At 44.2% G+C, this 27912-nt stretch overlaps 1 long non-coding RNA gene across 1 annotated transcript; it reads left to right on the top strand.

The window, feature by feature from the left end:
* Positions 1-3752: 3752 nt before the first annotated feature.
* LOC135242570 (uncharacterized) lies at positions 3753-9029 on the top strand. Its single transcript, XR_010326397.1, has 2 exons — positions 3753-3987; positions 8172-9029. It is a non-coding gene; the product is annotated as an uncharacterized LOC135242570 (long non-coding RNA).
* The last annotated feature ends 18883 nt before the right edge of the window (positions 9030-27912 follow it).

Consider the following 27912-nt stretch of genomic DNA (forward strand, 5'->3'; position numbering starts at 1 on the left):
GTGCTGAGTGTGGCATTGCAGTCACGTGACGTCCCTGGGGATATTATAAAAGGGGGGGAAATCAGAACCTCGGACAGAGAAAGCACAACCAGCAAAAAAGTGAAGTGCTAAAATCCAGCCAGAAAAAACTAAACTAAAATGTGTTCCGTTAATCAGTTAATACAGAAAAGGTATAGGCTAGTTTATAATAAACCGTTTATATTTTCGATAATGTAGGCTATCACTTGCAGACCTTGAAAGCCTTACCTATAGCAAACGACGATTCTCTTGCATACCCAGAAGTCTCTCGCCCACACATGCTTATAATACTCTTGTATTATTGTTCTGGGTATTTCTACTTGGGCATTTGAAACGCGGATGTTTAAAGCATTAACATTCTGCGCTATTGTAGGTAGGCTACTACCTCCGATTACCTTGATGAATGCAGCGGCACATTAGTCACTATTCTCGCTTCCTGTGCACTTGGTTTGGTGTTGTTGTTAAGATGTTAGCTTTTGCACTTAAGAAATATTTATACACTGCAGCTTGAGGATTTGCAAACGTGTGCTCGAAATAGCTTGCATACAGCTTTGTGTTTTCATTGTGGGTACTGAATGCAGTCTAGCTACTGCTCTGACTACTGTACTGAACTGTAATTCATTTTATAGGCTACTGTTCCTGATTCTCTAGCCGACTACTTCAACCAGTGCTGCCCTCCTACTACGTATAATATTAATCACCATAATAATAATGATCGCATTTAATTTCACGTTAGTTTACTTTGTATCCATAATTATTTTAGCCAATTGCTTTATAGGGCACGAACAACTAGGCTACTTAGATTATGGGAACATTATTTTCTTTGAAAAAGTCCAAATTCGTTTCTTACATTCTTCGAACTTTACTGTTTGTCCAACGGCTTTTTAATGCAAAACTTCTTCACTCAAACACGTAGTATTTATTATAGGCTATTTATTTGGTAATCATTAGCCTGCTTAAAACGGTTAACTTCGGAATTTATCGTCACAAATAATGTAGCCTAAGGAAGAAACCATATTCTATTACATCATAAGCTATAGGCTACTTTTATTTACCGTAGAACGCACATTTCAAACCCAAACTAATATCAGAAAACCCATTTTATACATTTCGTAAATTATTTGAAAAATAATTAGGCTAGGCTAGTTTGGGAACTTGAAAAAGTCCGACAAGATAAGTGTATCCTTACAGAACTACAGCCGCATTTCTCGGCATCCGGTGGAAGTTCTAAAATCTATAGGCTAGTTAGCTGGAGGCCTCGGTAGCATTTTACAATATACAACGTCTGCATAAATTAAATGTAATTACCCTTGCCCCCATTAGGTTACGCCATATGATAGCGTACTAAAATCAATCAATCTTTATTTGTATAGCTAATTTCGTACAACTGAATGCAATGCAATATGCGCTTTACATTGTAAAAAATCAATAAAAGCAATGAAACGATAAAAATCAATACAACAATGTAATATTACAATCGACCATTTAATGCTTGCAACACGGAAATAGACCAAAAGATAAATAAATAAATAGGTATATGAAAAATACACGACCCAACTGACTGATAGTATTTTGGGACACCTTGAGCTAACAGGTAGCCTAGTGTTAAAGTAAGTACATTAGTCGTGGGGTTTTTTTTTTTTTTTTTTCTAAGGACGTCCTTTCGCTGTGGTCCATCCATTAGGCTAGCGTCAATCAGCAGATATAAATCTTGAAGACTCAGATTCAGCCGTAACTGGCCAATGGGCGTGCTGTGGCAGCTATGCAATCGTCAGTCTTATTTTAGTAAATAAACTCCCTGGATTTTTCTTCCATGAACCGACCACCCGACGGTAGAAAATAGAAAACGTTTCGCTCTCCCGTTGAATAAGTCTGGGATAGGGTAAAGGCGGTATTTCCTTAAAAATGGCCACATTGTCCAGCATTCATGTTCGTTTGCCTTATTCGTTTGCAAAGTTGACCCTTTCAACAACACAGTGGCCGTATTGACTGAATAAAAAAGGCATTGCGAAGCACTGTTAGATGTGCACAACTCCTAACAGCATGTGCGAGAGATTTTTTCACGTCTGATTATCTTGGAAGCAGGGGGTTTTAGCACCTATAGGAGCAGTCAAGTACTTACACTGGACAAACACAACAGTCAAAGTGCAAAAAGCATGCGCACATGTTAGTAACAACCCAGTGTCAGACAATGTGGGCTTGTGCAAGGTTTGGGTTGCTACAGAGCAAAAGGTTAATTCTGCCAGAATAAAAAAATCAATTTGTAGCTCTTTGCATAGAATGCAATCAACTGGAGGCTTCTGCCTGAAATCCTGCTAGTGCTGCTCGGGCTGTGGCCTCCCTTGGAGTCTGTATTAATACTAATAACCACTCATCCATCCTTCCTGGACATATTTCCGCTCACACACACAAGAGCAACGATGACTTATCCAGCCCAGTGACTCCTCACTGCAATGTTTATTGTATGGACCAGGCTGGTCTTTGGGATTCTGACCATCAGGGCGAACGATGGTCCCTTTGCGATCACAACAATCGCGCACAGTTGAGGTTTTACATTTCGAGCCTGCAAAATAAAGAGAGACCTTCCCACCCTTAGCGTTGTGTTCATAACATACTGTGAAGATTCTGAAGTCACGTTTTACATTTTTATGTCTTTTTTATTCTCTACACAGGTCCTCTGCTTGTCATTGTCTGTCGAGCACCCCTGCCAAGGACACCATGTGAAGCTGGCAGAAGCAGAAGAGAACATACAGGTCTCAAAGAACTTTCAATGTTCCTTGTTGGTTTCTACACACCAGCACCAACCCCTCCCCATACATACATACCCCCCCCCCCCACAAACCCCGACCCCCCCGCCAGTGACATTTGTCCTTGAGAAGACTCCCGCTTTGCTCGTGCCCACCCACTGCTCCTCCAGTGTTCTGTGGGGGAGCAGGCTGAACAAGCTTGCGGGCATTCTCACTATGACCCCGCTGACCTTTCGTCCTCCTCCAATGAGCAGTGTTTTCCTTTCATTTCACGCTGAGCCCCGTTTCAGCGTACTGCCAGGCAAGCAAAGGAGCATTTCACTTTGAATTCACCGGCTCAAGGCTTAGACTTAACACGTGAGAGCGTTTTTTTTTTCTTTTTCCTTTTCCTCTCCAATGAACGCACGCCTGAAATGCTACATAAGATATGCTAACGTTTCTTTTAGACACCCTTTCTTATTGAAAACACAACAGCATATCAAAGGAACAATGGAAGCTAAGCACGCTAATATAATCATTAATAAGGCATCGTGAATACGCATAAATGGTAACACAAGCTTGGAAAAATCACGTCTTATACCTACTTTCAGTGCATAGATTTATGAAGCTCCTTCTGAGAATCAAAGACCAGTATGCTGTCTGAGACATGAAACATGTCAAAAAAACCCCATTGTCTATGTGATGCAATTATCTCAGATTTGTATTTTGGACCCTGTTGTAATGGTGGGATAATTTTAACTGGGTCAAATTAACATTTTTCAATATGGACAATAGATGACTCTGAAGTAGTTTTTGGTGTTTAGATAACTTATAACCAAAAAATATATATATTTATAAGAAGACATCTCACTTGAACTAGTGCTAGAGTTTGCATTAGTGAGTTTTTAGCTCATTGAAGAAAAGGACCAAAGACTTTCCCAACTATATGCTAAACTTATTCTATACCACTGCCCCCCCCCCAACACATCTCCAAGGTACCACTTTATTGGTATGTACGTGCAATTCAATGTACACATACTGTAAATGCGCTTCACAATTCTGATTGGCTCAGTGATGTCCAATGAGCCCTTAAGATTTTGCATATATGATCATGGCCAGAGGGGTGCTGTCATCTCCTGTTCGCTTCTGACTATGCTATTGCATTGGCAGGTCAAGTCCTGATGACCCTGATGTTGGGAGTTGTCAGCCTGATGCACTAGAGGCTCATGAGTTTCTTCTGAGTGTGAGTTTTTGTCAGTCTCTTGAACAGACTCTCTCATTGCATTATTGCTGAAGCAGGGCTTTTGCGTAGCCCACACAATGTTAGTGAGCATGCCACATGGTGCCTTATTCCTGTGTAATAGCTGATGCAAAGTAGGCACTTCAAAAGCATACTATGTAGGATTTTTACCTTGAAAATGTTATAAAAGAACCATGCTCTGTCATATCTATGATGCACTTGTGATCTCTGTCTTTGTGCACACGTTGCTTTGCCCATATTTCTTCTTCTAAGATGTGTCTGGGGCATATCTGGGTGCAACGCCTGTGAATCGCTTTTCCTCGATGGCGATAGCTGTTGAAAAATGGAGATATAAAAATAAAAATGGTATAAAAATGGATATAAAATAGTATAGTATAGTATGCCTTAAGTCTTTGAGTAAAATAGACAAAAAAAAACCAATGTTGTACAAGCTTTGCCACAGGTTTTTGGAACATTTGAGAGTCAGCCCAGGTTCCTTAGATTCATCAAACGTGCCGCTCAGTCTGCCCTCGAAGGCAACCGGCAGCATTTGCAGTTTTTGCTCTTTGATTGTTGCTGCCTTGGTGGTGCCATTTTTCGGCCTGGCATTAATTTGTTCCGCAACACGCACACAAAACAAAAATCTAACTCAGAGAAAATAAAGAAAGCGCACGCAGTCGCCCTGTTAGCTGCAGCGCTGCTCGGTCCCAGCCGTGGTGACCTATGAGGGAAGCAGGCTGAGCCCCTTCTTACTGCAGAAGCTGAGTCGTGTTGATATGTTGCTGCAGCGATGTTCTTTTTCATGGTGATTATTTGGCTTAGCAGTAAAACATGTACTGTAGCGGGCAATATGTCTCTCTGGGCTTTCAATTTGTTTAAAAGGTACAGCCTTTAATCTGCTGCGGTCAGTTGGTCGGCTGCTTCTCAGGAAAGCTTACCTCATTACTTTATCCTTGTTGTCACTGCCGGGCCACTCCTCCAGATCTGTTTCAGTCATAAATCCCCCCCCCACTCCGCTACAGCTATTTAAATACCCCAATATCCTCTCTTTCTTTTTTTATTCCAACAGCTATTTATAGAACTGATATTCAACACTCCACCATACTAATTTAATGCTTACATAAGCGACAAAGCTCTCCATTCTCTCTCACTCTCTCTCTCTCTCTCTCTCTCTCTCTCACACACACACACACACAAAATTTAATTTTCTCTTGTGCCAAAATGAAATCTATTCAAGTGTTTATTTTTTTTCCGCTGTTTGTTTTTACAAGCTGAAAATATGGCGTCAGCAGCATCCCTTGATGTCCTACTTTGAATACATTTGCGTTTGCGTAGCGGTACGCGCGTGCAGAGCCGGTGTAACACAGGAGGCATTGTTTCTGTTTCCCGCTCCTCCCCCCCCCCCACGCGCACCGCCAGGCAAAGCCGGCCTACACGGCTGGGTTTCACGCTCTCCGCCGCCCTGGATGCGTTCTGCTGAATGGGCTATCCTGCACACGTCTGCGTGAGGACGACTACGCTAACAACCGCAGTTTGGCCTATCTGTCTCACTGCAGTCTAAGGCAGCGGTTGCCTTAGGGTCAGGGGACAAATTGCAAACTGTAGGAGGGGGTTGAGGTAAATTTCCTGTTGACAATCATGCCCATCAAATTACATGCTATACTTTTTATGTACACTTCGTATGTTACAGCAGTTGTTTTAATGCATGATTATAAACTTAATTCCAGGTCTGAACATGTTAGGCCACGAAGTCTGGTGTCACCTCATTTGTAGATAGCAGTGCTCTTGCCACAGCACGGCTAATGCAAATTCCACTATGCTCTGTGAATCCCAAGTCCTTGGTGGCGTAGTCTGCTAGCGCATGCTTCTGTGTCACAGGCTTAAAAGAGCTGCTGCCTGCTTCTGAAAGCATTGCACGTCCCCGCCGGGTTCTCTGTGAAATTTTAAGGCGGGGGTCAGCGTACCTGTAATCCTTGAAAATGAAAGCGTGGTCACCTGGCCGTGTGCCGGAGTCAGAGAGCCACAGGACGCGAGACCGAGCGCAGCGCAGCAAGGTCACAGCCCTAATTACATCATCGATTTGGACCTGCCGCGCTCAGACCCCGCTCGCTTAGCGCTACCTCATTTAGCACCGGTTCATTCCCATGCAATGCGAAGGTGCCCTGCCACTGAATTCGTACCGGTTTGCGTTGACCATCTGCACAAACCTGGGGTTTTTCCCAGAGACGGGAATTTCCTTCAAGGGACTGAATGTGTGTCCAATGGCCAGGGCCCTCTTTCAAATTTCTCGCAAATGACACCACGTCCATACTGCATGCAAATGCAGAACGTATAGAAGAGCAGTCTGAGAAGAACCTGCGTGTGATGAATGCGTGTGTCTTTTTATGAGCATGTAAGCCTGCGCGTGTGTGTATGTGTGTGTGTGTGTGTTTGTATGCACGCGTGTGTGCGAGAGGGAGATAGATAAAGGAGAGCTGCACTGCAGCATTTGGTATTCTAGCTCTTCCAACCTCCAGCTGTTGGCGAGCGATCCTGAGATGACTTTCTCAGCCACCTTGGCCCAGCCGTCACACCCCGGGCAGAGGTGCTTTTACAGGCGGGGGTGGGGGGGGAGCCAGCATCCACAGAGCACCGCTGTGACATTTGCATATCAGAGAGTCCAGGAGAGCGTCTCTGTAGCTAGCACTGCAGCTATCGTTAACCCCTTCTGGACCAGCGAGCAGAGAGGGAGAGGGAGAGAGAGAGAGAGGGGTAGATTTGTACCTTGAACATCCATCCAGTGTTTTACATTTGCATTTGGTTCAAGTTGGTCAGCAGTAAGGAAGCAGCCCAAATGTGATGCACCGTAGGTGACATGAAGCAAAAAATATATATCAGGGTCCTAAAACATAGGAAAGCACACAGAGGACTCCATACCAGGGTATTATTTCTGCGCTGATTTTAGCTTGGGTCTATATCCTGTGGGCACCCAAGCTTTCGCAAGGTACACAGAAGGGTGTGGGATCGAGAGGGATGGAATGAAGGGGACGGCAGGGATTGGTCGTGGTCGGAATGAAGCCCCTGGCATTTCTCTTCCTGCGGTGACAGCGGCGGTCTCTCCCGTGGCTGCTTCTTCAGTCAGGGCCCATTAGATGATCTGCCAATCAGATGGGTGGGGAGGGGGGGGTCTCTGAATGGACCGGGAGCACCAGGAAAAGGCTGGCATGGTGGCATCCTGGAATTTCCCTGCACTGAGGAGGAAAGGAGCATGACTGCTCCTCCCTGTTCCCCCTCCCTGACTCATACTTCCACCTTGTGTACTGTTAAACCAAACACACAGTTTCCTGTCACCCGGCTAACCTGGATAAAACGTGCCCATTGTAACCACGGGGAAGGCCGAACCGACACAACCGCATGTATTAATATCCACAAAACTGTCATGGGTATCTACCTGGCCACATTCTGGCCTAATTTTGCCAGAAGCATGGTGGTTGAGGTTTATTTGGTGTGCTGAACCAAATTTTAAATCATGCAGATCATATGGAAATGTGTGTTAAATGTAATGAAATTCACTGTGAACGACTCTGGTTGTCATGTCAAAGGAAACTCATCATGTGCTATTAACCTTCGTTTCACCAAGTGAGCCAAAGAACTCGCCTCTCATTTGCTGCACATCTGTTCTTTTTAACCCGGCATTCAGAAATATTTCCTTATTATAGCATGTCAGTCAGAGCTTAGAGCAAGTTACAGTTCTGACAGATGCCACTGATTGGTCAAAATGGCGCTGCGGTGTACATGCAGGTAAAGGTCATGCCCTTATGTGCTGTAATGCAGATTAACCGGGATTCAATCAACAGCCTTAACTATAACTTACAAATAAACGCAAGCATTGCTTTTGCCCTCACACTTTGTTGAGATCATTTTGGTGACAGACTAGCAGCAAAGCTCTAGCTAAACTTTTAATTTGCAAAGAAAAAAAACGCGTTTTAAGTCGATAACGAGTCAAGACTAAGGGAAAATTTTGACCGAAGCCAGGCCATTATCTCACGTGACCGTTTTTGCATCTCTAACATCTTTCACCAGCCTGTGATAAACAAAGGTATTGTGCTGACTTTCAAATACGAAAGGGGCTATATTTCTCCCCAGGGACGATTTGAGTGCGTTGTTTTATCACCCCCCCCCCCTTTTTTTTTTTCTTTTTTCCGAAGACCTTGCAGCAGCGCTGGAGGTGGACCGTGCTGCTGCTCTGGCAGACGCAGAGAGGTGCACGGCTGCAGGAGTGGGGGAGCCGACTGCTTTCCTCCGTGCGCACTGCTGCAGAAGAGGCCTGTGACCCCGGGCTTATGAAACGAAGTCCTTTTGGCCCGAGAGAAATCGCTCTGACATTGGAAAGTTCTATTTTTGAACAAGTTTTTGGTGCTCGGTGGGAAATTATCTTCCCTTTGTATTCCTCGGAAAATTGACGGTCACAGTGCAGCTCGGAAAAGAAGCGCTCTTCTTCACTTGGCATTCATGAGACATTAACAACATGACAAAAAACATATTTTAGAGATTTTAGACATGCCAATCAAAGACAATGAGGTACCCATGCATTCAGTGGAATTACGTAGTTACTGATTTAAGCAGAATTTTAGGAGAGGACAGGTGTTGTTTGGTTATTTTAAAGCGGTTCTGCACATTTTTGGTAAAGCAGAGTGAAGGTACTATTACCAAAGCCAATCTAATTTTTTTTTATTTCACAAAAAAATGTTATTGCCGCATGTTCCTCAAATTCAATGTTGTATAACATCAAATAGAAATGGCCGATATAACCTTTACATAACAATTAAGAGTGCTTGCCCTCGGCCATGAGCAGGAAATGCAGACCACTGGGCACTGAATTCGGGTGTACCCTGCCCCAAAATCCTCCTCACTTGAGTCAGGGTAGCATGAAATTTAGGTTACCCGACAGCGCCACCAGGTGGACTGTTTCCGCCGTTACACATTCTATTTTCAAAATGGAATTTTGCCGTAACATTTAAATGAATGCTATGAATATGTGTTGCATATCTGTTTTGAAACTACACTTTATATAGTCTTACTGTTATAGTGTGGGCTAATTTTAAAACATCTCATCTATGGTTTTGACCCTAACTTTTGTGTCTGTACGAAAGATACCCCAATTTAGGACACTCCGCTCGGGTAAGGGGTTCCTACGGCCAGTCAGACTGTCGAATTTACTGTTGGGGACCCTGACGGCGCTTTCAGATTTCAGCACAGGCATGGTATCCTCAATGGAAGGCTCGGAGGGGCTGGTCGTCCTGGCTGCGTGGGTTACCGTTGGCCGAGCCCAGCGTGAAGCGACAGCTCTCCGTCAACTGGCGCGTGCCCAGGGCAGCGCCGTGCATGGCCAAAACTGCCCGCGGGGCGACCAGCTGGCGTCAGCTTCCTCCGCCCGCCCCACCCCGCCCTGCGCCGCGGAGAGCAGCCCTGGTCCGCCCGTCTGTAGCCGGACTTCAGGCACGCTAAACGCGCGCTTGCCTGTCATACGGCACTGTAAACGCAAACAGGAAACCAAAGCGCCAGCCTGAACTGAAAATTCTCCAAGTCAAAAGGGAGATTTTATTAAGGAATCCAGTTATTTACGTTAATATAGTGTCGTTAGTTTTTAGATGCTTGTTACATATTTCCTCTTTTGAACATCTCTTATAAACCACAAGTGAATAAGAGATGTTGAAAGGAAGAGTATATTTTAGTCTTTGCGATATGCTCTCTCTCTCTCTCAGAAATTACACACACGCACACACACAGACAGAGAGAGAGAGAAAGAGAGAGGGAGAGGGAGAGAGAGGGGGGAGAGAGAGAGAGAGAGAGAGAGAGAAATAAAACGTCACCCAGAATGGTAAGCTTCAGGGCATGCAACACTTGGCACAAAGCTCATTGGAGATGGAGTTGGCTTGTTCATGTGGAGAAAAGATGAACATTGTTGCGAGCACAGCAGGGAAAATGACTCTTCTTATTTTATCTACAAAGACAACCTTTTACTGTGCTTTGTTAACTGTCACTCACAGTCCAATCGCATTTACAAGGCCATCAGCTTCTCAACGTAGCGTTCATAGTCAACAGAAATCATTTTAATTGGACTAGGATACTAGAAAAACAAATGTCTAATTTGCTCAGTGCCCTTCCTCTATTCATAGTACATTAAACAACATTGGTTTTGTTTTCAAAGCAACCATTTCTAAAATAATAACACACAATCCACAAACCAGACTCACTGTTTTACAGAGGCTTTTGAGAACATCTTTTCCATAACAGCAAATAATGGAAACGTTTACAAAAGCAGATTTAGGTAGGCTACTTGTCGTTTGAAAAGCATAGCCTACTTGCGCTGATGACAAGAAGCAATTTGTCCACTTCAACCCCGTCTCTCCTTTTTCAATTTTGTTGTTGCCAGCAGTTCTAATTTGAGCTGGTAGAATACTTTGTCACATTTAAAACGAACCGTCTTTGTTCCCGCTGGAAGTCTACCACCGCGCATCGTGACTGTCCTTTGACTTTATTTTAACTGCACGCGATCGCGGGGTTTGGTAGACAGTTACTCGGTTTTACCGTTTGAAAGCAGCTAGCATAGGCCTACACAGCTCAGCGTCCTGCAGGTGTGAACACCCTAATCGGGCAGCAGAATTAAGCAGAATTTACTGATATTTTCCATCAATTCAATATGAAAATTCATTAAGGGGGACAAATCTACATTATCAGATAAGTGTGCATTTTAAATATCCCTCAATGCAATGTACAAATATAAATAATATATAGTTGACAAATATTACACAAATTATTACACACATTATTCACTAAATATTATATTTGTCATTCTGTAAATGACTAATATGCAGCTCACAGAATAAAAATATCTACAAATTGTCCTAGAAACCATCTGACCCCAGGGCAGTGTCTGAATGAACTACCAAGGGATATCCACTTTTTTTTTTCTTCTCCTGATTATAATTCCATATCTTTTGAAACATCAAAAATCCACAGTAAGCGAGATATAAACAGCTACAGTATGTTGAGCGAATGCAGAACGGCTCTGAAGCATGAAATCATTTAGCCTCAAGTGGCAGCCGAATCTGGGCATTTCCTCTCGCCAGTTCCGTCTCGCTGGATTCCGTCTTGGAGTCCCACCCTTTCTGATTAGGGTACCGTGCGTGTCTGAACGCGACGAGGCACCCGCGCGCGTCTCGGGGGTGGGGGTGGGGGAGGGGGGCGGACGCTTACCGTCGCGTAAAGTACTAAAGAAAGGAGCAGAGGACGGAGCGGAGCGGGGCCAGGCACTCGCGCGCGGGAGCGCCGGACGCTGATGCGATGTGGCAGAGCTGGGGTGCGGGGCGCGCGGGGTGTCTTGCGTCTGTCCTCCCTCCGTCGGCCCGCGCTAACGTGGGCGTGGCGGGGGACGGGTAAACGGGCCTCTGGCGGTCGCGTGACGCCCCCGCTCTCTCTCTCAGGCCCCCCCATTCGCTCTGGCTTCACGTGCAGACGTGATTTACACGGGGAATTGGTATAACAACGGAAATGGGAGAAAAATGGGAAAAAATAAAAAATTAGCTATTAGCTAAAAAAACGGCAGTGCAGTCGCAGTAGTGGTTGTAGCCGAACGTCAGCGGCCTACTTTCCTTCACTAGACCCGAAGCCTTTTTCTGAGCTTTTCAGTGGCCGGCGTGTGGTTTTCTCTCCCCAGGCCAGCTGTGGGGGGATTTCCTGCCCGTGCACCTGCTGCCGATTCCACCCCGCTTACAGTGCAGAGAGCGGCAGGCCTCTTCATCAATTTAACATGAGTCAGGGCTTTAGGATCGGAGCGGAAAAAATTCAAATAAAATAAACGAGGCGAAGCAATACGGCAACACCCCGACCCCCGACCCCTAGTCTCACGCCTTCTGACCCGCCAGGCTTGCAAATGGCCCCGTGGTGACGTGACTCCACATTTTGGCAGTGTCTGCAGCTCCCGGAGGACATTTTGGGAAAAAGCGGTTGCTCCCTCCCGCTCGCCCAGGGGACGGCGGCAGATCGGTTTGTAGCGTGTCTGTCAGCCTGGGCTAACATCACCGCTGCCGCGCTGTGCTCGGCCTCCTGTGTTCTCATTTCAGACGCACGGGCGACATCTCGACTGCAGGGAAGCAAACAGTTTCGAAAACTGCAGAAATTTAATGAACTCTGCATTAGACCACACAGACACACACAAACATACACGCACTCACACACACACAAACCCACACAAACAAAACATACACACGCTCACTCACACACACACAAACCCACACAAACAAAACATACACACGCTCACTCACGCACACAAACACACACACAATACAGTTATACATTAGTGCATGAGTCTGCCCTCTCTCACACCCAGGTGGAAAATGCTGCATTTTATAACTGAGGAACCCATTTAATGTGTCGAGGACCTTTCCCATGCCCTTCACATGCGGCCATAAGACTAAGGTCCGTTGGTGTCAGTTTATGCTCTGACGGTTTAAATGTAGAATGAGACAGGGGCAGGCACAGCTCGCTGGAACCACCCGTGCCTTTCCCCCCCTTTTCTCATTTCCCCCAGTCATACGTGTAGGCTTGTGTCACAGCGACAGCATCAGGCAGTTCTGCGCTGCCAGCCGCCATCTCTTTTGGCTCCGCGGCCCAAGAGCCGAGCCGCGCGGCGGTTGCGTTCGAGGGGTGCGCTTTATGTGCAGTTGCTGCCGCCCTCTGGTGGCCACAATTGCCCACGATGCAGAAAGGTGTGGCTCAGAAGCCCCGCCCACCCCGCAGAAAGAAGGCTATTCCAATTTTCTTTTCTTTCTGCACCTTGCATCTCTTCCTTGAATCCTTTCCTCCCTCCTTGCCTCCACCCAACAGAGGACACGAGGAAGAGATGCGAGGATGAGATACAGGGACGGAGGAATAGAGGCAGCACGATATTAGCCAAATGGAGCGTCCTCGCTGACTCAAGCGTCGGTTTGAAGTGACGTCAATTACAGACGTGACAGATGCAGAGCTGTGGGTCATTTATACGTCATGCGTAACGAAAAAAGACTTCTGCGAAGGCTACACTCGTGCTGCAGAGTGACAGGTTAGCGTGTGTACTCAAACAGGGAAGCGCCTCCCACTGGCGGAAGAGTAAATCACCGTCCCTGCTTGTCCCCGTGGCAGCAGAGCGTGCTTTCAGCTGACTGCACTAGCGCCGTAGCAGACGGGATTGATTTTAGCCCTGAAGATGGGCTGTGAGTTGCAGCTGCATGCCACTTTCTCTGGGTGTGTCCTGTGGGTCCTGGTACAAAGCAAAAAGACTTTGGGTCATCCCCCTGCCAACCCCCCCCCAACCTCCAATCACAACAATGAATGACAGATCGAAGAGTTCTTAAATGGGCTTTTTGGGCTGGATTGGCCTGGTACTATAAAATATTTGTACTCCATAAACTGGATGAGAACAGGTTGGACTCACACTGATTGGTACACTCCCCAAGACTGCAGTCCAAATATGGCTTGGCAGAAAAAGAGAAAGCATCTCTCTCAATCTCTCACTGTCCCTCTCTCTCTCTCTCTCTCTCTCTCACTCTCTCTCACACACACACACACGCTAGGTGCACACAGGAACACGACATACAACAACAAACCAGACAGAAATAATCAATGCATCTTTCATAACTGGGTCAATTTCTTAAATTCACCTTGGGCAAATCTACTTAATCTTTGCTCTTGGAATCCACCAAATACACAGGGGAAAAAGAACCCTGTGTTCCAAACTGCCCTGGGTACCACATATGGGTGAGGATGATGCGCTGTAAGATTGGGACGGGCGAGGAGCGGTTATTACAAACCCACCCCCACCCCCCATCTCTCTCTCTCTTTTTTTCCCCTTCTCAGCCGCTCGATCGTAGCTGAATTAAATTCCGCCATGAAGGATACTGCCAATCAGCGACAGGTTAGTGAGGTCAAATAAAGATCCATGCGGTGACCTTTTCCAGCGCTAAGAGCTCCTATCAGCATGTCACAGCAACGGCGGGGCCTGATGAGTCTTAATGGCACACTCCTGGCAGGACCCCATCTCTTACACTATGGATCACCACACACCCGGCCGGGATACGCCGCCGTCGATGTGCACTCAATAAAAACGCCATTATCCCAGCTGATGGCCAACAACATTTTTCTCCCGGGCGCGTCAGCTGGCCGCCCTTTTTGCTTCGCCGGTGTGACATTTGGATCAGCTGTCAGACAAACACCGCCCCTTTTATTGCCTCTATTTTTGTCCTCCAATGGACAGGAAGATGTACGTTTTGAAATATTTATTTCAGCGCTGATGGGTGATGGCTAGTTTGCGCAGTGAAATAAGGCGCATTGGGCGCAAGCTGTCAAGAAGTGCATTTAACCTCTAAACCGAGAGCATAAAAGTATCGTTTTAAAACGTGTGAAATTATTTTAAAGAAAAATTGCTAAATTGCTTCTGTCATGGTTTTGGCTGATGCCACCATTTCTTTTCCTTCTGCGCCTTTTCTTCAGTTATTACGGCCATTGGTTTTTTAATGCACCTTTTCTTCAGTTATTACGGCCATTGAGTTGATTGAATTATACACGTGCAAATTTCCTTTTACAATTTGCACCTGTTGGTGTTCTATTTAAACCCTGAGCAAGCCGATAAGCTTTGCTTCAGTGTCACTTATGTTGCATGAGAGCCGGTATTCTGTAAAAGGTAAAAGGTAAAAGGTAAAAGGTAAAAGGTAAAAGGTAAAAGGTAAAAGGTAAAAGGTAAAAGGTAAAAGGTAAAAGGTAAAAGGTAAAAGGTAAAAGGTAAAAGGTAAAAGGTAAAAGGTAAAAGGTAAAAGGTAAAAGGTAAAAGGGATTGTTGTGGCTATAAAATTAGCACAACAGTCTTTAGCTTTTTTAGATTGTTGGCAACAAGTTAGTGCCACAATCTAAGCTCAGTATTCTTTCTTTAGGGTTTTACTTTTTCAGCCTCGGTTCGAGGTCTTTTCTTTGAGTTGCCCCGTTTTCTGCTCCGGCAGTTTTATTTTTACTCCTTAAGCCTTAGTTCTTTTTTACCCAGTACGTGGGTTGTGTAGAGCTTTTCTTTGGGATACTCTCCCTAAGGAGTATTTTCCTTTCCCTTGTCTCTTGAGACTTTGTGGCTATTTTACCTCTGGTTAATAGCTTAAAGAACCCCCTGTTCAGTCGCGGTTGGTCTCCCAAAACTCCAACTCCCTCACAGCTTCTCCTCGCAGAATAACTTGCAGGCCACCGAAGAGGCCTGCATAAAAACAGCGACAAGCACCAACACTAAGTTGAAACACAGAGGAGGGAAATCATTCAGGAGTCCGCTTTTGTTTGCAGTGAATTCTTCCTGTTTTTAAAAAAACACGCAGTGCAGACACAATGTTCCTTACTTCATGCGTTGGGATAATCCAGATTTGGAAATCTATTTGCGCCTCGGTTCCCAGTGGCCGGAGGAGAAGACGCGAAGGGACTAATAATGCTCTTGCAGTCTGCATCAGTTAGCCTCAACGCCGCAGTAAACCCAAAACGCTCACCGCCTGCAGTGCCCAACTCTCGCTCCAAAACCTGATAGAATACGACAAGTTAGCGCGAATATACAATTCTTGTGGAAAAAAACATCAGCGATTCAGAATCACATTTCATAATCTTTGATTTTCCAATCTCCCATGAGATTATTTTAATGAGGGATTTTCAAAGGGGAGGGGTAGAGGTTAGTCTGTCGCATCCAGTGGGTACATGGCATGCCAATAGACTTTAGATAAATGCTTTTGGGTATAACGACCGTGCAATCACGCATAAAAGACTAAAACCAACCTGCCGGTGTAAACGGAAACGTGTAGGATACATGTAGAAAGGACTCTGCCCCATGAGTGACGTGCCCTTTAAACGCGATATAAACCTCCGCGGAACCATTGGCAATCGCACAAAGCGGCGATTCCCAGACAAAGATATCGGCTTTTTGAGGCAAAAATAAATGACAGTATCACAATTGTACCTTAAATGCCAACGTTATTACAGAGTGTATTTTTAATTGAAGTTAAATTTTAGGAGTTAAAATTAGCCGCAGTCAACGCGCGGTGGTTGCAGCCGCAGTCATGTCACTACAGCCCCAGATTACACCAGGGAATATGCGGACGCTTAATCTGGTAATGTAATTTACGTGGTGCAAATATAAAACTTCGGGAGAGCAGTGAACAGCAAGTCCTTATGGGAAAAACAAAGTGATAACATTGTCATAATATGAATTGATTAAATAATCCCTAATGGCAAATAACCCTACTATATTCACATATCTACAGAACATAAAATGTATATTCACTTCATGGTACCATATGAAAATAAGGGGGAAAAGTAGTGTTGACAATAAAAAATAGGAAAGACATTACTGAGGAGAAACAGACTAACTGCGCCATCAGGAAACCACTCCGAATAGGCATAGATTTGTCATTCCCAATGCTATATGCAAACAGCAATGCTCCCATGGTATTGTTCAGATACAGATTCTGTCTCCTTGGGCCATACAGGACACTTCCTCCCTGTCCCAGGACATCCTGAGGAGTCACCCTCCCTCATCCATCCCCAATTATTTCTGTCCTTGGTAGTGAGCTGAAAGGCAGACTCGCACTGCGGGGATTTTTAATGTTTCGACCTGCATCGATTGGTAAAATGTCCAAATTGCCCCCTCAGTGTGAATTCTAATCTCAGCTCAGATGGAACACCACCACTCTGTCTGAACACAGTGAGTGATTTCAATCATTTGTGTTTATGTTTTAAATTCATATGGTCGTTAGACAAAGTGTCTGACCCCCGGATAAGGCCAGTTAGGCCTTCCCAGAATTCCAAGGTGTGGAGTGATGGATTTGGAGGAATTTGATACACTCTATGTCCTGCACTGCACTGATTTGGCACCCCTACAATAAACCACGCCCTCAAAAAAATGTAATTTGTGATTGGATACAATCTCATAAATATACATTCACACAGATCGAAGTTATGGAATTATCTTAAAACCCTTAATACTAAAAATCTTATTTTACACACTATTCTTTTAAGACCTGAGAACCTCTGAGCTGATGCCAGTGTTCCCCATCCCCTCAGTAGCACAGGGAAGGGCCAAGGGGAGAGGACACAGGTTACCTGCGCGCTCTGGGGATACGGGCGGCGTGCAGCACATTCGCCGTTGCAGACAGTAGCAGCTCTGCTGCAGTGACACTCGTGGAAACGAGACGCCAGCAGACCAGCTGACTGCGACAGAAGCACGGTTGCACAAACGCTCAAGCACACACACACACATACCCACACACATTCACACAGATACATTCTCACCAATGCCCACCTGTATCAGAGACATAACACTGAAACAGAGCTCGGTCTTATGTGTTTGAGGCGTTAGCAGCAGCTTCCTTTGCTACACCGTAGGACGCTGCTGTGCTGAAGCAGAGACGGAGGAATGTGCGAGTCCGTACAGTAATTGATCATGCCCTACGCAATATACAGAGGGATTGATTTTCCTGTGTAAGGAGCCTTATTTAACGGGCACAAGGTCGTAAATCTCCCTAACAATCTCTGTCCCGCACCGATGCATTTCCCCCCCCATAAAGATTTTACTACAAACAAGCCGCAGAGGCCGCCATGTATGCAATGAATAATTACCCACCAATCACCTCCTTAAATGCAAGTTCAGTGACAGGCCAGACAAAGCCAGAGTAAACGCATGATGAGGAAAAGCGCAGATTTCTCAGCGACTGGTTCCTGGTCCTGTTTGCATTTTTTCTTAAGTCAGCTGACTTTCGTAATGAGCGTTTGAACTTGTTATTTAAAGTTTTATAATATTCACTCAAACACACACACACACACGCACAACCTAAAGGTTCATGCCACTGCACACTCTTGCTCCAGGCGACCTACCCTTCCTATGCCAGAGAAAAAAAGAGAGAGATAGAGAGAGGGAGAGAGGAGAGGAGAGGGAGGGAGCTAGACAGAGATAGGAGGGAAAAGGAGGGAGGGTACATCTGCCAGAGAAGAGCCACAGGGTTCACATGAAGCTGAGTCTCTCTGTGGGAAGTTACAGGATCTTGGGGCTCACACTTTATTTTGAGGAGCTATTTATACTGTTACAAAGTCGCTGATGAATACCTTCTACCTATTCATTACATAGTATGCAAGCATATTATGAGAACATGCAAAAAAACCATAAATAAACCTTTTCCTCTGGGTTATTAGTCATAGCTTTTCCTAGTCATAGCTTGTTACACATATTCTGCAGATTTATTGTTTTAAGAATATGTACATTGATATTTACAGTGGAATACAACTGATTTGTTTCCTGAAAGAGAATGGCACAGTATATCAACCAAATTGGTCATTGTATTAAAAAATAACTTTAAAATAACTGTAAAACTTAATTCAATTTAAAATAATAAGTGAGAATATATGTATTAAATATAAACAGTGTTAATTTTGTAGTAAAACTGTAATGAATACAAATATGTATTGCAATGTGTATTTATTATTGATGAATCATTATGCTAGTACAATAATCATGTCATCATATATTCATAAGATTGCTACAGTATATAATAACATAGGCAATTGCATGAATACATCATATATATATACATACAGTGTTGTGAAAAAGTATTTGCTCCCTTCCTGATTTCCTCTATTATTGCATATTTTTCCAGACAAAATGGTTTTAGATCTTTATATACATATGAAAAGTTATCGAACACTCATATCACCCATGAGAAAAATTGCCCCTTAAGTTACTATAACAATCAATTAACCAAATTTAATTGTTAATTAGATTCAGGTGATTGAACACAGCCAGGGTTTATTAGAGCCAGCCCTGTTGAATCTAAACCTCATTTATACTGCATCTTTACCATCAGAGTAAATCAGTCACCACAGAGTTTCTATGAGTACACTATGACACGATCAAGGGAAATTCTACAAGAGATGAGAAAGTTGTTGAAATATATCTGTCTGGAGAGGGTTGCAAAGCCATTTCTAAGGCTCTGAGACTTCACTGAACAACAGTGAGGGCCATTATCTCCAAATGGAGAACACTTGGAACAGTGGTGAATGTTCCCAGGAGTGGCTGGCCTGCCAAAATTTCTCCAAGGGGGCAGCGACAACTCATTAATCAGGGTGCCACAAAATATCCCAGAAGAACATACAAAGAACTTTCTGTTCAAAGAATTGTTCATTACTCCATAATAAGAAAGAGACTGGGAAAAAATGGGATTCTTTGGAGAGCAGAAGTTAGCCACTGCTAACTAAAAGAAACATCAATGCTGGTCTCAAATTTGCAGAAAAGCACCTGGATGATTCTCAAGCCTTTTGGGATAATGTTCTATGAACAGATGAGTCAAAAGTGGAACTTTTGACACAAGTCCCATCATGTCTGGTGTGAAGCAAATGCAGCATTTCACAATAAGAACATCATACGACAGTCTGTCGGGTCATGTGTCCATGAGCTAAAGCTGAAGCATAATTGGGTTACGTCTATATATAGATAATTTTTTTATGTTGTAGAGTAATAATTATTATTATTGTTATTCTACAACATTAAGAGCTTGTATATATGAATGTTTAATAATTGTGCAAGAGCATCGTGGAAGAATAATAATAATAATAATAATAGTCCCCATTATCATCAACAACTGTAAAGCTTCATATTGAGAGAAACAGATACTCAGCAATGTTTTATTATCATTGACAAAATGAGCAGCATCACATCTGTGAGGTACAGGTTGCTTTTAAAGGTCAGATTACTGATGAGTGATGACTGACTGCAAGTTAGCGAACACGACAGCCAGGGAAGCTCTTAAGTCAAGTGACTGCATGCATGAAATCAACCCCCCCACCCACCCCCCCACTCCCAATTTGGCCATTGCAATCTTTAATAAGCACATGAACACTGCCAGTGAACACACATCCTTTCATCCTATTAAAATACTTCTAATTGCTGACAATTATTTTCCTGACAACTGAGACATCCTTTCATATCCGGCCCCTGGTCTGCTGACAGAAGAATGTGTGTGCGTGTGCAAACCCTATGCGCGAGAGAAAAAAGAGTGGCAAGAGAACGGGGAGGAACAGAGGAGTTTTAAAGATACAGAGAGGACCGGGTGAAATGGGAGAGAGGGAGAGATGGAAGGAAGAGTGAAAGAGGTGTAAGGGAAGGAGAGAGCAATAGAGAGAGGGGAAAGGGAAGAGAGAGAGAGAGCGCACAGTTGATGTCTCTAGCATGCCGACATCCCTCGCTACTGCACACCTGCAGTCGGATGCGGTCTCCATAGCAACAAGATGTGGCAGCCACACGCAGGGCACATATTGGAGGTTGTGATCTTAAATACCCGCCTCCCTGCATCATTTTTCACTGCGGTGCTACTTGTAAATGCACTTCTGTTGCCATCCCAACTTCCTCACCTTTAAACATTTAAATAGACAGAATAAAAGATGGCCTACATGAAACCTTCTGAAGGAAGGAAGAAGATGCTAGCAAACAATACTTTTACTAATCTTATTCACTATACCATCCACCAAGTAGTTACGGCTTGGTGGGGCATGCCCCATACCTAGTTTGGTCCTTTTCAGGGTTTCTACAAACACAAACTGTCAGCCCTTAAAAACATTAACTTCTGTACATTCTGAACTCATGCCAACACACAGAATTCAGAAACAACTTCACAAGTCCACACAATAAAGCCCCAAACTTGGGTTATTTTGCCGATTCCATCATCACAAATGCTCCAGTCCCACAAGAAATGATTCACCCCTTTGGACATTTAGCGACACCTCCTGCCAATAACAACATATGATACAAAGAAGCCAATTGCAGGATACCAAGATACACAGCCAAAACTGACATCTAAGGACGAACACGTGACGCCAATAGACGTTTTAAAAAATTTAAACTATTGCTTTTACAGCTGTATAATTCCTGTGGGAAACATAGGGTAGCACTGCTTTGGAATAGAGTGTGAACTAAAATATTGCCAATATTGCTCGTAACTTGGCTTAACTTTGATATTAATACTTTTAATGGCAGATTTAGATTTTTCAAGTTTTAATTAACGACTTGTAGACAGTGCTTTGTATGCATGAGCGACTTGTGTGTGAGCGTATGTCTATGTGCGTGTGTGTCTGTGTGTCTGTGTGTGACTGTGTGTGCATGTGTGTGACTGTGTGTGCGTGCGTGCGTTCGTGCGTGTGTGCGTGCGTCTGTGTGAGTGTGTGTGCATGTGTGACTGTGTGTGTGCATGTGTGACTGTGCGTGTGTGTGTGTGTGAGTGTGTGTGCATGTGTGACTGTGCGTGTGTGTGAGTGTGTGTGTATGTGTGACTGTACGTGTGTGTGTGTGTTGGGTACAGGGCCGCAGACCGCACGTACAGTCTGTTCTGCAGTAAGCGTCCGCGCGTCCCTCTCAGATGGCCGCTGTGGGCCTCGCCCGCTCGCGCAGGTGAGAGGAGCCGCAGACGAGCCGCCGTGCCGCGGGGAGCGGGGAGACGGCACGCCACCCGCTCACACGGCGCTCCCACGCGCCCTCGCGGCTCAAAGATGGCCGACGCCTCACCTCCGTTTCACCTCTGCTAAGTGCTGCCGGCTCCTCTCTGGCTCGGAGCTCACGGGCCTCGGGAGGTAAGCCATTATCTGAGAAATGGAACACTCTGTGCCCAGCACACAAAGAGAATGGGAGGGGCTCAAAGGTTTGGCAAGTACCAGGGGTTTGGTAAAGCCCGGCTTCACCCTTGACGCCTCTCATTTTTGTTTCGCAAAATCATGAAGATTCTCGGTGTTTAAATCCGTATTTCATAGGAACAGCACACAGAACAGAGCGTAAATAATTTTTTCTCATATAGGTGCCCCCTCTTTACCGTTAACAATATTTTGAAAATAATCCGTTTCAACAGACATATTCGTATCCACCTTTGCTTGGGCATAGTAGCAATCCTAAATTAGTCACCTATTGTATTTATCACATTTTCACTGCAAGTGCAGCAAATCCTTAACCTTGTGGTGACTATATCTCACTTTGTGTGTGTGCATGTGTAAGAGAAAGTTTGCTTTACTTTACTGAATGCACTTTAACATTCAGAAAAGCTGGGTTGCGCTCTGACAAGAAAATGTACATTCATATCGGTACGCAAACTTGCTTCAAACAGAATTCAGAAACTGAAACCCACTGTTTTGAACTTAAGTTGAGACATCTGGAACGAACCATTTGTGCATGCGCCGCTACCGCACTGGAAGATTCTGGAGAGGGACTAAGGACGTGCTCAGAGGGGTATCTGTGGGCTCTGTGCTGACACACGCTGTCCCCGCAGCTGCGAAACGCAGCGAAAGGCTTTCACACCTCAGGAAGAAAACACCAGCTGTACGAAAACACCTTCGAATCTAGCAGTACACTGTCTCCTTTTGCCTCGCACCACGAAGGAGACGCAGTTTCGCCCGAGTCTGTCAGCCTGGACCGTGGCATGGTTTGAGTGTGAGCGCCATCTGGTGGACATTTAAGGTCAGACAAGGACATTAAACCATTCACCGGCTGAGCAGAACAGTGTGATCCATGAACTTCTATTTCCTCATGAATGTGTGGAACCTATGAACGGACAATTTACCCAATGGAAAGAAAAAAGTAACAAATAAACTGGATCAATTTTAGGGATGCTGCTTACTGAAAATGAAGGGTTATTCCATATGTTTGGTTTGCAGTGATTTCATTGCAAACCACAGGCATGGATGTCATGCTTAATATAATTTTTGGCAGATTTATGGATTATTATTGAAAATTTTGCTGTCTTAAAATAATGACATAAAAAGACAAACCATCATTTGTACGATTAGATTACGGATCCTACAGAAGCAACCTTAACAATTTCACAGACGTCTTGGCTACACACGAGAGAAACTGCAGGAGGGGCCACACACACACATGCACACACACGCACACACACACACGCGCGCACACACACACACAAACATATGTATTCTCACACACACACACATGCACAAGTACACTAATACATGCAAGCACGCACAAGCACACACACGTCCATGCTCACACAAACGCACACATGAATGCATACACACACACACACACACACAAACATATGTACTCTCACACAAACATGTACGCATGCACGCAGAAACACAGGCACACACACATGCATGTTCATGCAAGCAGACACATGAATGCATATACACACACACACATGAATGCATGCACGCACACACACACACACGCACACACACAGATACACACACACACACTTGCCCCCTCTCTCTCCCCCTCTCTAATCTGTCAAGTTCAGTCAGGAGAATGTTTTTTCTTCCTTTTTCCTTTCTTACAGGAGCTCCCCGTAGGCCGGTACAGGTGCCACATCAATATGTCAGCATTCTAATGACGGGTTCATAATATGTTCTGCTTGTGTTCCGCTGTCGGTCACTATTATTAGCACGGAGCTGCAGCCGCACAAAGCCGCCGCGGTCGCAGGCGGCAGGGCTTCCTTCCGTCACAGGTTCGAGTGGCTGTTTGGAAACGCACTGTACCGCTGACTGGAACAACTTGTCACGGTGAAACCGGACACGGTTCAGTGCAACCAAAGCACCGACCTACCCACTGTGCCCAGTGGGATTTTACGCTTAACCCTAAATGACAGTTCCTAGGCGGTATAAATAATAAGCGAACAAACAACCTTGACTTAAGCGTTGCCAACGCATTCTTTAGCTCTCCTCATGCAGTGTGATATAACCAGCATACCTTTACACGTCGTCCATTTCTTTTCAGTGTTAAGGGGGAGGGACGGGTGAATGAACCATATATGGATAGCAAAGGCAGCCTCCTACCTGTTCCCAGAAAGGGAAGCAGTACACCTACTGCTGGACTGCATTTTGCCACGGTGGGCCAAACGCACTTCAATCTTGTGCTGTATGGTACAGTATGAAGTGCAAAATATAACCAATTGAAACGTATGGGAATGTAAACTAGCGATGCCATTGGTACATAGTACAAAGCCTTTTCATCTGCACGCACACCTCAGAGTTGTCACAGATTAACAAAAATGGAGCCATAACTAAAAATGCTAGTGTCTACTCGCATTCACCACAGCCATTAAATGCATGTTCTCTTCGCCAAAAACAGAACCTGCTCCTCTCTTTGAAGGGTCACACAATCAATTGGAACACCTGCAATTAAAAAATGTAATTAGTCACCAATTCTACGCTCAATTAAGCTCCACAATTTACCTTTGAACTACTGTATAGTGGAAACATTGCTGAGCGACAGTGGGCTCCGTTTTATGACCATGATGAGATTCTGATAAGCATTATCATACATCTTTTATGTCCATGCATGTGCAAATAAGCTGTTTTATGCCAAGATGTTAGATTTTCACTCCCTAAGCAAAGAGTGTTTAAATGTACATAACATTGGTGGGAAATGAGAAAACAGCAATGTCAAGTCAAACTGTTAAAATCAAATTAATTGCTACTTTCCACTGTGCGTCCCCCTTCAAAATGCACAGCATTGTGGTTTTCCGTATTAGCCACAGTTTGTTGTCATGGACACAGTTTTCAAAAACCCACATGATCTGTGTCCATAGCAACTGAGTGCGGTTGAGCGCTGCCAAAAATGGATAGGGGGGAAAGTCTGAAAGTGCAAATATGCGCATTTGATGCTCCGCGCTGCGTGTGCTATATCGACTGATGAGACGCAAGCATTCAACAACACCGAACCTCAGAGTAACGACGCAGCCAATTAGGCGTGGCAAGGACGAAACCTCATAGAATTAAGTGTAACAAAGGCTTTAAATATGCCGGTTTTTCCAGATGAGTTCCCATTGCTATGACACACGTGCACAAACACACGATGCTCATATTGAAAATGCTATTTATTACAATCTCAAATAACAACACGCAATAATTATTTAAATAATTATACAAGCAAACCGTATTCTGTAGCCTACATAGCGCAGTAAACATATCTCGGGGTACAATGAGGCATGCTGTCCCTCGCATGCAAACTGGCTCTGCATGATGCATAGCTGAACGGCATGAGCGCTTTGCGGTGATAACAGATCAAGACATTCTCAAAAAGCCACTATTCACCCTGGGAAATAAAGTCAATTCCTATATTTAGAAACTTGGAATTGCGCCCTCTAGCGGAAAGTATTTATAAATACTGCTGCCGTAAAAGGACAGCAGTAGAGGCGAGGGGAGAGAAGGGGCTTTTCAGGGAACATTTTAAGATGGATGTCTTCACTGGAAGAAAGAAGTCAGCCTGTCAACGTTTCACATCACAAATAATTTTTATAAGACCAACGAATTATTTAAATGTACTCTAACTGAACTAATTTCATTTTTGAACAAGTGCAATAGGCTAGACTACAATCAATTTATTGAATTTGCACAATATCTTGTTTTTTTAAGATATGCATTAGGCAATTCTTTATTTGGAAATCAAATTTTATTGGATTGATGAATTAATTATATTTGTGTCTTTGTGATTTATCTTATTCTATGCTAATCCTTGACTGTGATAATGGTGGTCAATAAATAAAATTAATGATGATGATGATGATGATGATGATTATTATTATTATTATTATGTTATTTCAGCATTGCCAGAAGTGGTGCTCCTTCCTGTCCAGCCCCTCGTCTGCTCTAGGTTTTTGAAGAGGAGAACAAAATGTCTCCGGTCTCCTGCCCCTTTAATTCGTCCTGGCGGCCACACGCAGGACCATTTGTATTCGGTGACGCGGGCGTCTGCGGAGCTTTAAATGGCAAAGTTTAACTGAAGGTGTTTGGATAATTGAGCTACCTTTTCTGGGGGCCTTTAGGAAAAGGCCACAGATAAAACAACCCGGGGGAGGTATGAGGTGATTTGCCGGGAGGACGGCGTCGTTTCTTTTTGGCCATGCCAGGCGTTCACAGGACACTCGTCTGCTGCCTTGCTCCGTAGTGCACATTCTATTGTGAAAACATGAAGACTTCTCCATTTTGACACAGGCTCGGTTAGCATGGTGTGGCATGTGGAGAGCTGCGAGCTCCATCAAACGAGCTCTCCTTTCATACAATCATATACCTTTCATAATTGGTGTGACATACGCAACATAAAACAGAATTGTGAACTTTTAGCTTAAAAGCATTTCAAAATGTATTTTTTAAAATATACTCTTGGACCTGTTGGGATGAACACAAGAAGATCAGCTGTCAACTGCTGCAGTGAATTAGATGTTCTCTCTCCCAATTATATATATATATATATAATACATATCACTATAGCTATACAGTTAATGGGAGTCGCCAACTCTATGGAGGGTGACACTATCTTCCAAAGATTCTATTGCTGTTGCAGCTAAGTGCATCCCCTGGCGACTCGATTTATTCACATCTTCTGATCATTAAGATGTGATCCCTGCCTGTACAGTCACCTGGAAGAGCCTCCCTGGATAGAAACGAGAGGAAAAGGTGATCACTACAAATAACTTTGTATTGATTTGCAGTGACCCTTCCCTCTGTACTGTTCTCTTGGTGCACACCGCACATGTACTCGCCCACTTGTCCAGAATATGGTGAAGGATGACTCATCTGACCATATCACATTTTTTACACATCTCTGTAGACCAGTGCCTATGATTTTTGCACCACTGAACTCTTAAATGTGCATCTGTCTTTGTAATGAGGGGTTTATGCACTGCAACCCTACTATAATATCATTCTTTATGTAGTTGTCGATTAACTGTTCAAGCTGAATGTTGGATCACGTCCTGCATTGACATTTTCAGACACCGGAGGAAGAGTTGCTCTTCTGCTTTTCCTTACATATCGCACTAATGCACAAGCATTATGGTCATCAACCATAGATCTAAATGCAGTTGTCACTTTAGTCGCTGTTCCTACTGAAGCATTAGCCAGTTGAACTCCTGCCATCCGTGCACCAATAATGAACCCTCTTTCAAAGTCACTTAGAATGTTTCCACTTGCCATCTTGATCCAAAATCGAGGTCAACTGGGCCTGCTCATTATTTTCACACATGCCACAGAGCATGATAGGACGTTATTTGCTTAATTATATCATGCAGTACGCCTGTATGGAATCATCTGCATTCATTATGTTTCCCCACTCATTTATTCAGGTTTTTCCTTTGTCACCCGTTTGTATATACCCCAAACCTTTTGTTTCGATAGCATTCATTTTGTTTAAGTCATATACGGGTCAGTTAAAAGGATTGTGTTGAGGATGTAGCAGCATAGACCACATGCAGTAAATGGTGTGTTGGGGACTTGCCGTTTTAATATTTAAAATTTAATTTCAACCATCAAATTTAACATTTCCCGAATATTTAGTTCGATAACACAGAGACACAGACGTGTATGCACAAACCTCGTTTCTCTTTTCACTCTGTGTTCATTTGAAACGAGGGATCGGGCGATGCGCAGAGTGGGAACGCGGCCGTGCTAATCCCGTGAGAGCGCGCGGCGCTCCAACTGAGGTGTTTTAACAGATCTCCCCTGATCCGCATGAGCGGAGCTGGCGTCTGATGTGTCGAAGAAATCCGGAACTGCATAAAGACCGGGCGGAACGTGTTTGCTTAGCCCCAAATTTTCACACCGATGAGAGGAACTGAACTAAATAATCGGTAACAAAAGCTCGGAGAGGCGGCGGTTGCCCTTCCCCTGACAGCGGCATTCTAAGACTTCAAAAAGTATCAGGCGAGAATTGTCAGTCAGGCAGAAAAACGCTACTCGAACTAGCTACCACGCAGCTAACATGCAAGTAGTTGTAAACGTCTTTACAATCTTGTGGGTTTCATTTCATTTGTTTTTTAGGCCAATAATTGATTAATAAATTAACTCATTTATAAATTAATTAACTTCCTTACTTGGAAAAGTTGCAAAAATCTAATTTCTTATGGTAGTTAT

Source organism: Anguilla rostrata, chromosome 16 (assembly GCF_018555375.3).
Source record: "Anguilla rostrata isolate EN2019 chromosome 16, ASM1855537v3, whole genome shotgun sequence".
NCBI classification, from domain to species: domain Eukaryota; kingdom Metazoa; phylum Chordata; class Actinopteri; order Anguilliformes; family Anguillidae; genus Anguilla; species Anguilla rostrata.